The following is a 17,999-nucleotide window of genomic DNA, read 5'->3' on the forward strand; positions in this document are numbered from 1 at the left end:
GGGGTGCTCCGGTTCCAGTCTGCCAGCAGGGAAGTACCTGCGTCCTCGGGGCAGACCAGGGGGTTTTGTAGAGCACTGTGGGGGACACAAGTAGGCACACAAAACACACCCTCAGCGGCACAGGGGCGGCTGGGTGCAGTGTGCAAAGCAAACGTCGGGTTTTGTATAGGTTTCAATGGAGGGACCCGGGGGTCACTCTAGCGGTGCAGGCAGGCACGAGGGGGGGCTTCTCAGGACAGCCACCACCTGGGCAAGTCAGAGGGTCGCCTGGGGGTCACTTCTGCGCTGAGGTTCTGTTGCTTCAGGTCCTGGGGGCTGCGGGTGCAGTGTTGGTTCCAGGCATCTTGTTCCCTTGTTACAGGCAGTCGCGGTCAGGGGGAACCTCTGGATTCTCCCTGCAGGTGTCGCTGTGGGGGCTTAGGGGGGTCGTCTCTGGTTACTCACGGGCTCGCAGTCGCTGGGTAGTCCTCCCTGAGGAGTTGGTTTTCTGCAGGTCGAGCCGGGGGCGTCGGGTGCAGAGTGTAGAGTCTCACGCTTCCTACGGGAAACGTGAAGTCCTTGGAAGTTGCTTCTTTGTTGCAAAGAAGTAGCTGGTTTTGAACAGGGCCGCTGTTCATGGGAGTTTCTTGGTCCTGTAGTCCAGGGCAGTCCTCTGAGGCTTCAGAGGTCGCTGGTCCCTGTCGGATGCGTCGCTGGAGCAGGTTTTCGAAGTTGTTCCCTGTCGGATGCGTCGCTGGAGCAGGTTTTCGAAGTTGGAGACAGGCCGGTAGGGCTGGGGCCAAATCAGTCCTCCTCCTTCTCTGCAGGCTTGTAGGTCAGCAGTCCTTCTTCTTTCTTCAGGTTGCAGGAATCTGATTTCCTGGGATCTGGGGAGCTCCTAAGTACTGAATTTAGGGGTGTGTTTAGGTCTGGGAGGGCAGTAGCCAATGGTACTGTCCTTGAGGGTGGCTACACCCTCTTTGTGCCTCCTCCCTGTGGGGAGGGGGGCACATCCTTAATCCTATTGGGGGAATCCTCCAAACTCAAGATGGAGGATTTCTCAAGGAAGGGGTCACCTTAGCTCAGGACACCTTAGGAGCTGTCCTGATTGGTAGGTGACTTGTTTTTCTCATTATCTCCTCCAGCCTTGCCGGCAAAAGTGGGGGCAGTGGCCGGAGGGGCGGGCATCTCCACTAGCTGGGATGCCCTGCGGCGCTGTAACAAAAGGGGTGAGCCTTTGAGGCTCACCACCAGGTGTTACAGTTCCTGCAGGGGGAGGTGAAAAGCACCTCCACCCAGTACAGGCTTTGTTCCTAGCCACAGAGTGACAAAGGCACTCTCCCCATGTGGCCAGCAACATGTCTGGTGTGTGGCAGGCTGGCAAAAGGTCAGAGTTACACTAAAAGTCGGGTATGTATTCAGGGGGCATCTCTAAGATGCCCTCTGGGTGTATTTTACAATAAATTGCACACTAGCATCAGTGTGCTTTTATTGTGCTGAGAAGTTTGATGCCAAACTTCCCAGTTTTCAGTGTAGCCATTATGGAACTATGGAGTAGGTGTTTGACAAACTCCCAGACCATATACTGTTATAGCTACCCTGCACTTACAATGTCTAAGGTTTTGCATAGACACTGTAGGGGAATAGTGCTCATGCACATATGCCCTCACCTCTGGTATAGTGCACCTTGCCTTAGGGCTGTAAGGCCTGCTAGAGGGTTGACTTACCTATGCCACAGGCAGTGTGAGGTTGGCAAGGCACTCTGAAGGGAGTGCCATGTCGAGTTAGTCATTTTCTCCCCACCAGCACACACAAGCTGTGAAGCAGTGTGCATGTGCTGAGTGAGGGGTCCCTAGGGTGGCATAAGACATGCTGCAGCCCTTAGAGACCTTCCCTGGCATTGGGGCCCTTGGTACCAGTTACAAGGGACTTACCTGAGTGCCAGGGTTGTGCCAATTGTGGAGACAAAGGTACAGTTTAGGGAAAGAACACTGGTGCTGGGGCCTGGTTAGCAGGGTCCCAGCACACTTTCAAATCATAACTTAGCATCAGCAAAGGCAAAAAGTTAGGGGGTAACCATGCCAAGGAGGCATTTCCTTACACAGCCGGACTGAAAGATTCAGAATTTGCGATTTTTGTACATTCACTTTGAAGCCCGATGTGGATCTGAATTTGTGTAGAGCGTCAGTTAGCGCCGGTAGTGACACCATAGGTTCTGACAGTGTGAGGATCACGCTTCTACATAGAGGCTTATGAGGTGGTAATAGCCCCCAAATTTAATGCCAGTTACAAGGGGATTGTCCCGTAGTCTCTGTGCCAGAGGCTCCATGTAAAGAGCAAATAGAAGTGGGGAGAGTGGGCAACCCTGTCTCGTTCCTCGCTGAATTTGGAATGGCGAAGACAGCGTGCCATTGACCCGGACAGCCACTTAAAATGGATAAAATATACGCATTTTATCCACTTCAGGAGTGCGGTCCAACACCGAGGCGCTCCAACACCTGCAAGCGGTAGGGCCAGTGCACTCTGTCGAACGCCTTCTCCGCATCTATAGTGAGGACTAGAGCCTCTCTCTGCGACCTATGTGTTTTGTCTATAAGGTGTAAGAGTCGCTTTGTGTTATCCCTGCATTGTCGATGTGGTATGAAACCCGCTTGGTCAGGGTCCACTAACCCGGCATGTAGGGGTTGAGGCGTTGCGCCAAGATGCCAGTGAACATCTTGGCATCTATGTTTAGGAGTGAGATGGGCCGGTAGGAGCTACACTCCTCCGGATCCTTGCCTGGCTTGGAAATTACAGTGATAGTCGTGCCCAGCATACTGGGGGTGAGGGCGTTGGTCTCCGAGAAGGAATTAAAGAGCCTAGTGAGCATTGGGGCCAGTTTGGGGCAGAAAGTTTTTTTAAAGAAGGTGGGTGTAGCCATGCGGGCCCTGCGACTTCCCTGTCTTGGGAAATGGCCGATATCACTTCCTCTATCTGGATTGGTTTGTCGAGAAGAGTTGTGTCTCTGTGAGAGTGGAGTGAATGTGCAATTATTGAGATATGTGGAGGGATTTGAGGTGATGAAGGTGTCCGCTGCGTAAAGCGCTTGGTAAAATTCGGAGAACACCTCTGCGATTTGCGAATCTGTACGTGCTTCTCCCTGAGAGGAGGAGCGTACCATCTTGATGGTGTTGGTATGGAGTTGTGCTCTTAATTTGTGTGCAAGAAGCTTCCCACAGCAGTTGCCCCCAACATATTTATGTTTGAGCCGCGCAATGGCATATTCGGCTCAATCCCAATCTAATCGTCTCAGTTGGAGGCGGGCTTTCTCTAATTCCCTCCAGACTCTTGGGGCTCCTGTGCATTTGTGGGAACGTTCCAGTTCCGCTACCTTCTGCTCTAGCAGCGCCCTCTTCTTTCCAGGCTTTGTTTTCCATTGCAGAGAGAGAGATCACCTCACCACTGCTTTGAGAGCTTCCCATAGTGTCATTAAGGAGGTCTGGCTAAGGTAGTCTGTGATCGTGCATCTAAAAGAGTCCACTGTACTCTGTGTCTGTGTGATCGTATCCCGAACCTCCATCTGGGGCCTCTGGTGTGATTCATATCAATTTGGGCTGTTAAAGTTACAAGTGCATGATCTGACAAAGCGCGTGACTCTATTGTAGTCGCCTGGACGCGAGCTCGGAACACTGAAGAGGCTAGGAAGTAGTCTATGTGCGTATAGGTTTTTGTGGCTGCAGAGTAAAAGGCATAGGGGGTCATTCTGACCCTGGCGGTCGGTGATAAAGCGGCGGCCAACCCGCCAACAGGCCGGCGGTCAAAAAAATGCAATTCTGACCCTGGCGGGAACCGCCAACACAGCCCGCCGCATTAACACTCCGACCGCCACGGCGGAACAAACAAACAGCGCGGCGGTCACCGCCAACAGCCAGGCGGCAGACAATGTACCGCCCACCCTATCACGACCCACCAATCCGCCACCTTTTCCGGGGCGGGAGCCCCGCCGATAAAAACACGGCGGAAACAGACATTTCCAATGGAAAACGCTCACGTCGAGACACTCCACGCGGAATCCGGACAGCATGGAACCCGAATTGAACATCATACCTGCTCTCGTCTACCTGCTCATCTACCACGAGTACGAACTCCGGCGCAGACGTCAACGGTGAGTACTGCACCTACGACACACGGGAGGGGGGAGGAAGAAAGGTTACGGGCATACACATATGCGACCCCCCCACTCCCCCAATATGTACACACCAATGCAGAGCAGGAAGTCACAGTGACACCACACAAAGACCCTTTAAAAATACAATGACACAACCAAATTTGGAATAAATTTTCATGTACAAAAAAAGCACCTGGAAATAATTGAGCAACCGTGAAAAATATTTACAAAAACCAAAAAGATATACACATCAGTGTATCACTGAAGTAACAAGTCCTGCACATCCTACAAATCTAACATGTCCGTGGGCCAAGGTTCTGCGAAACAAGGGCAAAGCCCACACACGAGACCTGAGTCCTTTGGAGAGAACACTGCAGGGGCATCTGATGTCAAAACTACAGGCACCTCAGGGGGAAGGGAAGGGGGGGCCACCACAGCCACATGAGTCCACGACGCCAGATCCACGAGGAGCCACCATGCCCACTGTACCATCCTGGGGAGTGCAAAGCCACAGTCTCTCAAGTCTCTGCAGTGGGTGGGTTGCCCACTGGACCATCCTGGGGAGTGCAAAGCCACAGTCTCTCAAGTCTCTGCAGTGGGTGGGTTGCCCACTGGACCATCCTGGGGAGTGCAAAGCCACAGTCTCTCAATGTCTCTACAGTGGGTGGGTTGCCCACTGTACCATCCTGGGGAGTGCAAAGCCACAGTCTCTCAATGTCTCTACAGTGGGTGGATTGCCCACTGGACCATCCTGGGGAGTGCAAAGCCACAGTCTCTCAGGTGGATTACAGAGTCCACTGGTCAAGGAGGAGGCATGGTGGGCACAGTGAACCATAAACAGTGCCTGAGACGGCGGGACCCAGCGCAGCGGTGCATGACATGGCGATGTCCAGCGGAGCGGTGCTTGAGAGGAAGGGCCCAGCGGAGCGGTGCTTGACAGGAAGGGCCCAGCGGAGCGGTGCTTGACAGGAAGGGCCCAGCGGAGCGGTGCTTGAGACGGCGGGGCCCTGTTCAGCGGTACCTGTCTTCACGGCGGGGCCCTGTTCAGCGGTACCTGTCTTCACGGCGGGGCCCTGTTCAGCGGTGCTCTTCTGCACGGCGGGGCCCTGTTCAGCGGTACCTGTCTTCACGGCGGGGCCCTGTTCAGCGGTACCTGTCTTCACGGCGGGGCCCTGTTCAGCGGTGCTCTTCTGCACGGCGGGGCCCTGTTCAGCGGTACCTGTCTTCACGGTGGGGCCCTGTTCAGCGGTGCTCTTCTGCACGGCGGGGCCCTGTTCAGCGGTACCTGTCTTCACGGCGGGGCCCTGTTCAGCGGTGCTCTTCTGCACGGCGGGGCCCTGTTCAGCGGTACCTGTCTTCACGGCGGGGCCCTGTTCAGCGGTACCTGTCTTCACGGCGGGGCCCTGTTCAGCGGTACCTGTCTTCACGGCGGGGCCCTGTTCAGCGGTGCTCCTCTGCACAGCGGGGCCCTGTTCAGCGGTACCTGTCTTCACGGCGGGGCCCTGTTCAGCGGTACCTGTCTTCACGGCGGGGCCCTGTTCAGCGGTGCTCTTGCAGTATGTCAAGGGAGTCATACCTGGCCTGGACACCCTGCTCACTCGCCCTCCGACCGTGCTGTGTCAGGCCCCTTCGGGGAGTGAGTCCTGGGCCCTTTGGTGTCGTCCCTTGCAGCCGGGATGGGGCTTGTGGGGCCCTCCTGCTCCGCGCTCCTGGTGGTTGTCCTCTCCGCCCTGCTGTCCTTCCGCTCCTTAGATGGGGCTCTCGGGCCCTTGCCTCCCCTGGCTGCTGTGGCCGGTGAAGTGGCCGGAGTCACCTCCTTGGGGGCAGCCGTCTCTGTCCGCTCACGGCGGCCCTTCAATTTCCGGGTCCTCTTGCCTGGGGGGGGCTGGCTGTCCCCTTGCTGCTCACCGAAGTGTTACTGCCGCCAAAGGGTGGACTCCACATGCCATGCACCACTGGCACTGTAGAAGTTGGGCTGGTGGTGGCTGAGGTGCCCTTGGGACTTTTCCCAGTTGGAGGGGGTGGGTCGGGGGAGGGAAAGAGGTCAAAACTGGAGAGGTAATTTTTCTTGGGACCAAGTTAAGGGGTAGGAGTAGTGGTGAGAGAAGTGGAGGAAGAGGATGTGGTTGTATGAGAGCCAGGTGTGCTGTCCTTGGGTGCAGGTGACTGGGACGTAGGCTGTGGTGAGGTGGTTGGCTGTTGTTTGGGTGTCTGCCTGCGTTTATGTGTCTTGGAAGAGGGGGTGACGGACACAGTGGGAGAGGACACAGGGGACGTGTAAATGCCAGTGGGGGTGGTGACTGCAGGTGTGCGGACTGTAGTGGAGGGTTTGCTGGTGGTGGAAGAACTGGCTGATGTTGGGGTGCATGCAGGTGTGAGTGTAGACGTCACAGGGAGGGAGGAGGGAGACGAGGAGGACGGGGACACAGAGGTGGTAGTGACTGTTGATATGTCTGCATCTGTGTGTTGCTTGGGTGAATGCTTGTGTTTTCTGTGGTGCTTATGTTTGGATGAGCTGGCCTTGGGTGTTGAGGTGTGTGCAGGCTGGTCTGATGGTGTGGATGGGATAGGTTGAGGTACAGGAGACAGAGAAAGGGTGGAGGCAGATAGAAGAGGGAGACTGGAGACAGGGACAATGGCTGCCGTCAGTGCTGAGGCCAGAGCAGTGAACGCTCGTTGATGGGCAGCCTGACCCGAATGAATGCCCTCCAGGTAGGCATTGCTCCGATGCACCTCCCTTTCCACCCCCTGGATGGCATTCAGAAGGGTAGTCTGCCCAACAATGACCGTCCTCACCAGGTCAATGAGCTCCGCACTGAGGGCAGCAGGGGTAACAGAGGCAGGGGCTGAGGTGCCTGGGGCGAAGGAGACGCGCGCCTTCCTGGCCGAGCGGCCACGGAGCGAAGACTGAGGGGCTGCTGGGAGGGCGGTGCTGGTGCGCTGGCTGGCGGCTGTACCTGTTGTTGCGGGGGGCACAGATGGTGCCACCACCGCTAGGGAGCTCCCAAACGAGGACGTGTCCGTGTCGCTGGTGTCTCCACCGGCCCCCGTTGTGGTGCTCCCCTCGCCCTCCGGATCACTGGTGCCCTCGGTGTCTGTGTCAGTGCCCACCGGGGCCTGGTGACCTGCAGCTCCCTCCTGCTCCGACGCCAAATCTCCTCCGCCGGATGATGCTAAAACACAAGAAGACAAAGATTTAGGGTGGGGGGAGAAATGAAACAAAGTTGAGTGCATGCCTTAGCAATACCCTTTGCGGAGAGGACAGACACAGGTGCCTCGTGCACTAAGTCGCGAACTTGGGGTACACTACTCAGTACTTCTGACTAGGCAAACAGGTCTAGGGACAACACACGCGCACATGTGTGATGATGGAGCATGGGTAGCTGCACTTGGCACCCTACAGAGGTGGGGGTCGGGGGCACAGGGCCATGCCTAAGGGAGCGGACTACACTACAGAGAGCGCCCTGGCCTAATGTCACCCACAGCCCTCCTCCCCCACCCAGACGCCTCCAATGCGCATACAGATAGGAGAATGTGCGGATACTCACCCCCTTGTGTCTGCTGTGCTGTCCTCAAGCGCCCATCCAAATTAGGGTAGGCCACCGCCAGGATCCGGGACATCAGGGGGGTCATGGTGCGACTGGCACCCCTCCTAGGTCGGGAGGCCATCCACAGCAGTGTTTCTGCGGTCTTCCTCGTTCCGCGGCGGATGTCCTCCCACCTCTTGCGGCAGTGGGTGCCCCGTCTGTTGTAGACCCCCAAGTTCCGGACTTCCTTGGCGATGGCACGCCAAATATCGATTTTCTGGTGGGCGCTCACCTGTTTGACATGTACAGGGTGGGAAAGAGAAACCGTCACATATCTGCATGTTTGGAGTACATGCCCCCCCCTCCCCAACCTTGTCATGGTTCCCATTCTCTCATCTGTCGTGCGTTGCACTCCTCATTCCCTCCACACCCCACCAACTTACATCCCCCCCCCTCCACACAGGCATAACCCATTCAATGTGCACTGAGTGTACTCACCTGTTGGTCTGGAGGACCGTAGAGTAGCGCATACTGGGGGAGGACCCCGTCCACGAGCTTCTCCAACTCTTCTGAACTGAAGGCGGGGGCCCTTTCACCAGTAGCAGCAGCCATTGTCACTTCCAGACCGAGTTCACAGCAGCACTTGCAGTATAGGTCCTCTCCTGTGGATGATCAGGTCTCGAATGATTGAGCAGATAGAAAATGGCGGTCACGCCCGCGGCGGTGCGTACCGCGGCGGTGCATCCCGCGACCGCCGGCGCACATCGTCATTGGCTCCTGAAACCCATAGGCTTCAATGTTAACCAATGCGTCTTCGCACAGCGGTCTTCGACCGCCTACCGCCACGGTGTGCCCCGCCAGCGCAGTGACCTCACATCCCATTGTCCCACTTCACAGGTCAGGCATCGGCCATTTCAAGGGCCCACATGGCTTAATTTCTAATGCGTCACACAGGCCTAGGCCTTGCAATGGCACACATACAAACATATCAAACCATACATTTACCTGTACTGTGCAAGCTGTGTTGTACGTACCTGTGAGTGGATTGACTCTGTACTCCATATTCTCCTTCCTAGGCACCGTCCGCTGGGACTAGCGATGAGAAGGAGGAATCCTCGCGTGTACCGGCCGCTGGTGGACCTGTCCACAATGGAAGAACGCAACATAATACTACGATACCGACTTGACCGAGCCTCCATCCATGAACTGTGTGCCCAGCTGGAGCCAGCCCTGATGTCCCCCATCCGCCAACCCACAGGAATTCCCCCTCTAGTGCAGGTTCTGTCTGTCCTCCATTTCTTTGCAACTGGCTTATTCCAGACAACAGTGGCCATGTCATCTGGGATGTCTCAGCCTATGTTTTCCAAGATCTTATCCAGAGTGTTGTCTGCCCTGATGAAACTCATGCGGAGCTACATCATTTTCCCAGAGGAGGGTGATTTGCCTACAGTGAAAGCTGATTTCTATGCCCTTGGACACATCCCCAACATCATTGGTGCAATTGATGGGACCCATGTGGCTTTAGTCCCCCCAAATGACGATGAACAGGTGTACAGGAACAGGAAGAATTACCATTCAATGAATATCCAGGTGGTCTGTTTGGCTGACCAGTACATCTCCCATGTAAATGCCAAGTTCCCAGGGTCAGTGCATGACGCGTATGTTATGCGAAATAGCAGCATTCCCTATGTGATGGAACAGCTACAGAGACAGCGTGTGTGGCTAATAGGTGACTCTGGTTACCCCAACCTGCCGTGGCTATTGACCCCAGTGAGGAATCCCAGGACCAGGGCAGAGGAACGGTACAATGAGGCCCATGGGCGTACTAGGAGGGTGATTGAGCGAACCTTTGGGCTCCTGAAGGCCAGGTTTAGGTGCCTGCATATGACAGGTGGATCCCTAATGTACTCACCAAAGAAGGTGTGCCATATCATTGTGGCGTGCTGTATGCTCCACAACCTGGCTTTGCGACGCCAGGTGCCTTTCCTGCAGGAGGATGGTCCAGATGGTGGTGTTGTAGAAGCCGTGGAGCCTGTGGAGAGTGAAGAGGAGGAAGACTCTGAGGACGACACAGACAATAGGGACAGAGTGATACAACAGTATTTCCAGTAACACACAGGTAAGAATCACCCACGCCATTTCACAATTGCTTATAGCCTCCTGCATCTGTACTTTCTGTAGTTCCCCACAGATGTTTTTCATTAATTTTTGCCTTTCCCTTCCCTTCTCAGTGCTGTCTGACTCAGTACCTGACTTCTGCTTGGTTCGCCCATGAAATACAGCGTATTGACATTGGTATGTTGTCATGACTAATTGACAGAACAGAAATTGAACAGTAATATGTAATACATTTGTTAATAATACAGCATGACTCAAAACAGATTTGTGTGCAAAATGTGATTTATTTACAGTGCTAGATATCGGTACATGTGATTCTAAGGGTGATGGGTGGGGGTGGAGGAATATCCATAGCAGAGTCCAGTTCTCAGTCTCACTGGTGCATTGTCCTTTTGCCTGTGGAAGGATGGAGCTTAGGCAGTTCATGGTTGGACAGGGTGGCAATGTGGGACAGTGGGAAGACTTGAGGGGGTATGTCCTGCTGGCGGGGGTTTTGACATCCTACTCTGTCTTTTTTTTTGGTCTCAGGCTCCTCTTACGGGGTGGTTGTTCTTCAGCAGGAGGTGGGGTTCTGGGGGGCTGTCGAGGTGTTGGGACCTCCTGTCCACTAGCGCCGGCGGAGGTGGTAGGCTGTTCCTGGTCGGGGTTAGTGACAGGGGCCCTGTGTGGTGCACCATGGTCCCGCAATGCGTCCTCTATCCTGTGGAGGGCCAGGACGATGGTCCCCATTGCGGTCCCGATGATTCTCAGCTCCTCCCTGAACCCCATGTAGCGTTCCTCCTGCTGTGCCTGGATCTCAGTGAACCTGGCCAGTACCGTCGCCATCGTTTCTTGGGAGTGGTGGTATGCCCCCATGAGGGTGGTGAGGGCCTCTTGGAGAGTGGGTTCCCTGGGCCTCTCCTCCCCCCCCTGTCGCACAGCAGCCCTCCGAGCTGCCCGGTTTCCCCCGGCCTCTGTCCCCTGGACGGTGTGCCCGCTACCACTGCCCCCAGGTCCCTGTTGTTGTTGGGGTGTTGGGTTAGCCTGGGTGCCCTGTAGTGGCAGACACACCGCTGATTGAGCTGTCCTAGAGACAGAGGCATGGGCCCGCTGGGTGGGAGCTGTGCTGGTGTTGGCAGAGGGGGTCGGGTCTGGTGTGGCCTGTGGCTGCCTGAGGGGAACCGACTGCCCAGAGATCCCCGATGGTCCGGGCTGGTCATCAGGTTCACTGTCGACAGAGCTGCTATCCTCAGTGTGGGCCTGTTCCGGTGGTGGGATGGACACTTCTGGACCCTCCTGGCTGGTGTGTTGTCGTTCGGGTCCTGCATGGGGTAAGAGAGTTTGGTTATTGTTTCTGTGTGTGCAATAGCATGCGTGTTATGGGTGCCCTTGTCCCCCAGTGCAGGCATTCCCTTGAGGGAGGTGTTGTGAGGGTAGTTAGTTGGGGGGGGTTAGTGCAGTGGTCATGCTTAGGTGATGGGTGCCCATGATTTGTGTTGGCATGCAGGAGTTGGTGTTGGGATGGGTGGGTTGTGCTGGTGAGACATTGTCAGGGAGGATGTGTGCTGGGGGGTTGGGGGTGAGGGTGGGGGTGTGGGTTGGCATGCTGGTGGGGTGGGGGGGATATAGTAGTTGAGATTGGACTTACCAGAGTCCATTCCTCCGGCTACTCCTGCGAGGCCCTGAGGATGCAGGATGTTCAAGACCTCTTGCTCCCACGATGTGAATTCGGGAGGGGTGGGTGGGGGTCCGCCGCCAGTCTTCTGGACCGCGATGTTGTGCCTGGAGACCATCGATCGGACCTTCCCCCGTAGGTCGTTCCATCTTTTGCGGATGTCCTCCCTATTCCTGGGATGCTGTCCCACCGCGTTGACCCTGTCCACGATCCGCTGCCATAGCTCCGCCTTCCTAGCTATACTGGTGTGCTGCACCTGCGAGCCGAAGAGCTGGGGTTCCACTCTTAGGATTTCCTCCACCATGACCCGGAGTTCTTGGTCCGAAAAGCGTGGGTGCCTTTGGGGTGCCATGGGGTGGTGTGGGTGAGGTGTGGGGTGGTGTATGTGATGATAAGTATGTTGGTGAGTGGTGCTTTGTGCTACTATGTGGTGTGTGTGATGGTGTAGTGTGCCTCAGTGTGTCTTGCTATGGATTGTCTGCTGTGTCTCTCTCTCCTTCTCTCAGTAATTATGGTCGCAGGGGTTTGTGGGTGATGTGGGTGTGTGTTTTATAGTTGGTTGATTGTGTGGGAGTGGTGTGTGTATGTGTATCAGGTGTGTGTATTTCAAATTGTCCAATGTGGCTGTGTTTTGGTGCTGTGTGTGTATTCTGACCGCGGCGGTGTGTAGCGCCAATGGAATACCGCGTTTGAATGACCGCCGTGTGGATTCGTGGGTCGTAATGGCATGGGCGTATTTCTGTTGGCGTGACGGTGGAGGTTTGGTCATCTCCAGTTTCTCGCTGCCCGCTGATGTGGCGGGCTGCAGTGGAGGACGGATTTTTTGAGGTTTGGCCGTTGTGGGTCAGAATGACCGTGGCGGTTAACCGCGGCCGCGGCGGTGTTATGGCGGTCTTCTGACCGGTGGTAAGGGCCTTTTACCGCCGAGGTCAGAATGACCCCCATAGTGTCGGAGGTTTGGATGCGCATTCCTCCATATATCCGCTAAGTCACAGTCTGCGAGCCAGTGAAGTCCTGCTGGGGAGAGAGCTCCCGTCTAGGTCGTTGTCCATGACGAGGTTGAAATCACCTACCACGAGTATTGCTGTGTCAGGGGTGGTCAACGTTGGTGAGAGAGAGCATGTGTCATGAGTACCTCTTGATGTGTGTTAGGTGCATAGATATTAGCCATTGTGAAATGGAATGATTCTATCCGCAGCCTGTAGACTAAATATCTACCTTTTATCTCATGCACTTTGGTGAGGAATTCCCCAGGGAATGTTATAGAAACCAAGATCGCTACCCCCCTGTTTCGTGGAAGCTGAGGACCAATATAGTTGAGGCACCCATTTGGAGCGCATTCAGTAGGTATCTTTGGTTAGCAAATGTGTCTCTTGTAGTAGGCATATGTGGCTCTCTGACCGCTCGAGGAAGGAGAGGATCGCTAGCCGCTTCGATGGATTATTGAGGCCTCGGACGTTGAGGCTCAGGCATTTACGTGTCAAGTGTGTGAGTGTGAGGGGGAAGCTATGACATCTGTGTGTTGTGGGTAGCCAGGGTCTGAGGGTAATATTGTATTGTGTGCCTATGTAGGAGTCTATAGGCAGTTGTGTCTTATGGCATCTCATGCGGGAGGAGAACACTATTGTTAACAGGGTGGCACAACAGGTGCTCATCTAACAATAACCAAGTCCTCTATATGAGGTCCACCGTCAGTGCTTGTCGGGCCGGGGCTCTCGGGCGGCTCATGGATCTTTCTCGCTAGCGGTCGGCAACAGATGATGGCTGTGTGTTGGCGCCGGCTGCCAAAGCTTCCCTGAGTCTTCCTCCATCGAAGGTCACAAAGATTCGGAAAGAATTCTAGACAGTCCTTCGGCTAGACAGAATATCCTTACGTCAACTGGCCAGGATAGTAGGCTTTCTCTCACCCTACATCCAAGCCATCTTCCTGGGATCCCTACACTATCGGGCTCTTCAAAGGCTAAAAGCCACTTATTTACACAAGGGTCTAACTTACTCACAACTGATCTCGTTGAATTCAGAAGCCAGGACGGAACTCCAATGGTCGATAAACCATATGGAAGCCTGGAATGGGAGAGCGATCTTTGGGACAACCCCGGACATAATCACAGAATGAGATGTCAGTAGCCTGGGCTGGGGGGCCAGATGTGGGAACATTTAGATGGGAGGCAGATGGTCGAGGGAAGAATTGCAACTTCACATAAATTGCCTAGAACTCTTAGCCGGGTCTTTCGCAACAAAAGCTCTCACCAAGGACAAGGTGTCATGCTGTATCCTGTTGCGGGTGGACAACATATCAGCAGTCCAATACATACATCGCTTGGGAGGAACACGATCAAAAATATTAGCAGACCTAGCCAAGGACTTCTGGCACTATTGTCTTCTGAGACAGATTTCAGTGACAGCGGAATATCTTCCAGGAACCCAGAACATGACAGTGGACTGGAACTCCAGGAAATTCTCAGACACCAGCGACTGGAAATTGAACTGGTCTGTTTTCCAAGCCCTCACGGAGAGATGGGGTCCTTGTGATCTGGACCTCTTTGCCTCTCGCTTGAATCAACAACTCCCTCAATATGTGAGATGGAGACCAGACCCGGATGCAGCAGCAGTAGATACTTTCCTTCATGATTGGTCATAAAATCATCCATATGCCTTCCCTCCCTTGGTGGCACAGGTCAGACACCAAGCAGCAGCTCTAGTTCTAGTAACGCCGATCTGGAAATCGCAAGCTTGGTTCTTGACCCTGATGGAACTCTCCTGGGATCTCCAAATAAAACTGCCCTTATTCCCTTCGATTCTTAAGAATCACCTGGGTTACTTACACCGATGATCCTTCAAGGTCATCTTTCCCCCATGGCACGGAGGATTCTCAGGGTCGCTGGAAAAATGAACAACTCAGCTTGGAGGCAATAGAATATTTGGTGAGTGGAAAAACATCTGGATCCCTTGGGGGCCGAAGTTACTCACATTATGAATTTCTTATCGGAATTAGCACAATCTGGATTAGCCTATCATACAATAAACTCTTTCAGATCAGCTATTTCTTCAGGACACACTCCGGTTGACACATAACATATTGGTGAGCATCCTTGGATTTGTAAAGTAATGAGAGGCATTCGATTCTCTAGACCTCCTGAACCCAGAAATTCCGATTTATGGGATGTTAATATCATATTAGGCTTTTTATTAAATTGGCAAGATAATCAATATTTATCTTGAAAGGAACTATCGGCTATATAAGCCATCTTACTTTGTCTGATTTTATGTAAAAGAGTCTCTAATATACAGGTTTTAGACATTTCAACCAGGATTTTCACTCCTGAAGGGGTCATGTTCACTGTATCTAGAAGGACTAAGACTAATATCAGGCCAGATTCCTATCCAGTTTTTCCTGATCAACCTAAATTATGTGTGGTAAGATGTATGGTAAAGCATACGAAGATATGACGATGAAGGTTGGATCTCCAGGAGAAAAATAAATGCTCATTGTCCTCCAGAAACTATTTAATGCAGTTTCTTCACCTTCAATTGCCAAGTGGGTAAAATGGATTATAGCAGAAGCTGGTGTATATATTCATAAGTTTGGTGCTCACTCCACTAAGGAAGCAACGGCTGCCAAAGCTATACAGGTAGGTGGCAGATTAAAGGACATCATGAATGCAGCAGATTGGTCATCAGAGTCAACACTGAAAAAATTCTCAGAGTCTGCATCTCTACTGGTGAGTAAGCTTTGAACATGCATAATCCTAGTCTCCGATCCTGACATAGAATGAAAAATTTCCTAGCTAACGAGAAAGAAAGTTTCAATTCTATTAAGGATAAGGAGGCGAGGATTATCCCACCCCTAGGCATCAAACTTGATTCCCAGACCCTCCCCATAACTTCGTATTCAGAAAGTAAGATTTTTAATTAATGTTTTATTTCTTGCAAGATATACTGCTTGATTAGTTAAGTATAATAATAAATATATTAATGTAACGTACTTTGCTTGGTTTCACAATAATTGTTATTCTACCATATCTTTATAACATATGTTATTTTATTTATTGCATAGGAAGTGATCAAAGATTCGAGTAGAATGGTCCTGTCACTAAAGGCTGAACTTCGGTGGCCAAGATGGCGGCATGAACGGACGCATCAGTGGGTTCTCTGCCGCCCGGGCCCAAAAACACAGCATAGCGGCCCAGAGACCCCCTCCCCGGCCACCCCCAGGCACACCAGAGCACTATCACAGGGGGGGGGGGGCACCTGGAGGGAGCAATACAGCTCTGAAGCAGGGCCAGCGGAGGAGCTGATTCCAGCTGGGCTGGTGAGGAGGCCCAGGAAGCACGGGTCGCGCTGGGCGGTGAGGACCTGGTCCTGGGCGCGCCCGGGTGGAGTGTTGACAGGCAGAGAGAGCACCGGGGTGCCCGGACGGAGGAGCAAAGGGGCACGGGCTCTGCAGCACCAGTGTGAGATGAGCAGGCTCTGAACCGGGATACTCGAAAGGCGCCACGGGTCGGGCCGCAAAGGGAGAGGGACATGGGGGCCTGGTGTGGGCCTGGCAGCTACAACGCAGGGCACCGGCCCCCATCCCCTGAGCCATACCAGCTAAGAAGGAGACCCTGAGCAAGGGCCACCAGGGAACCTCGCAGCAGACAGATGCAACAGGCAGAGGGGCGCGGTGCAGACCGGGGCCAGGGGGCGCCCCTCCTGAGCATACTTTTCGGTGGCGAGAGGGGTGACCCAGAGTACGGCGCAGCGGAGAGCAGTCGATCGGCTGCAGCGACCGGGCGACTGTGGTGACCAGCTCGTGGGGCACAGCGAGGGGGCTGCCTCCCCAGGGTGGATGCACAGAAACCCCCCTGCAAGCAGAAGCAGGCAATGGTTGCCTCCAAATCTAAAAAGGATCAATCGGTCCGGGAGATGCTGACCAGATCCAAACCAGAGTAGAGCAAACATGCCGACGCTCCCACACAATCACAGGTGATCACAGACAAAGGAGATGCGGAGGACAAAGAAACAGCACCAGTTACGAGAGGATTGCTTACCTCCCTGTTCAATTCCCTGAAGACGGATCTCCAGGATCTGCAGAAGGATCTCTCTCAGGATATGCGCGAGCTGCGCGCCGATCTTACCTTGTTGGGGGAGCGAGTGTCAGGCATAGAAGACAACAAGGTAACCAGAGGAGAAGAAGCCGAACAAATACAACAAGAGATCCTTCATTTGCGGGATCAGCAGGAGCAACTGCAGATCCTGACTGAGGACCTGAAAAATCTATCCCGCCGCCACAACATACGAATTAGAGGAGCTCCTAATGAGGCTGAAGGTGACGATATCAGATAGTACACTACAGACCTGTTCCGCTCATTTCTGGGTCCAGAGAGTAAACAAGAGATCTTACTGGACCGGGTCCACAGAGCAGGCCGAACGGGGGGGACTGGGTCGCGTACTCCAGACATTCTAGCCTGTATCCATAACTTCCTGACCAAAGAAGACATTCTCCAAAAAGCACGGAATCACCCTCAGATCCAATTTATGGGTTACACCTTGCTGTTATACCAGGACCTCTCTCTGCTTACACTACGGAGGCATAGGGAGTTTAAGCCCATCACAGACTACCTCCGGTCTCACTCCACATCCTACAGCTAGGGACACCCCTTCGGACTCATATTCCGTTGGGGCGACCAGACACAACAAGTGAAATCACTTCATGAGGCCTGACAAATTCTAAGCATGGAGGAGGACGCTACTGGGGCAAGGGGCCCGGGTGGGGAACCCCCTGAGAGCCGCACCAGATGGAGACGAAAGAAAAGGAGACCGCCGCAGCCATCGTCAGCAGAGAGAGCACAAGAGAGACAGTCTGTCCTGAACAGCATTTAGGGGGGGCACTCTTCTTCTGAGCCTGTCGGGAATCCTAGGAAAGTAATTTGTTGAGTTGGAACGAGTTCTGATTTCTGTTGGTTGATGATAAAACTTAGGTCCTGGAGGAGAGCAATAGTCATGTTCAAGTTGTATTTGAGATGTTTGGGGGATTGGTCCATCAGAAGAATGTCGTCTAAGTAGATGATTATCCAAACTCCCCTTGTACGAAGAAACTCCACCACTGGTCTTAGGAGTTTGGTAAAGCACCATGGTGCTGAGGATAGGCCGAAGGGGAGAGCTAGAAATTTGTACACCTGATCTTTCCATAAAAACTGGAGAAATCTCAGATGAAGAGGGAAGATAGGAATGATGAGATAAGCACCTTTGAGATCCAACCTGACAATCCAATCTCCTGTCAGAAGAATATCTCTAAAGAGATGTATACTTTCCATTTTGAAGTGGCGATAGACCAGCCACTCGTTGAATCCTTTTTAGTTTATCAGTGGTCTAAAACCTGTGTCCTTTTTTGTACCAGAAAATATTGCTTAAGAACCCGCCCGGGTGAAGTACTGACCTGTAAATGGCTCCTTTCAGTAAAAGATCTTGAATTTCTGAGTCGATAAGAACTGATTCGTCGATGGAGAAAATTAGAGGTCTTGGGCAAATTTTTTGGATTGGAAATCTATAAAAGTTGATGTGAAAACCCTGAACAGTTTGAAGGATCCAG

The sequence above is a fragment of the Pleurodeles waltl genome, chromosome 6 (genome assembly GCF_031143425.1).
Source record: "Pleurodeles waltl isolate 20211129_DDA chromosome 6, aPleWal1.hap1.20221129, whole genome shotgun sequence".
In the NCBI taxonomy this organism is placed as follows: domain Eukaryota; kingdom Metazoa; phylum Chordata; class Amphibia; order Caudata; family Salamandridae; genus Pleurodeles; species Pleurodeles waltl.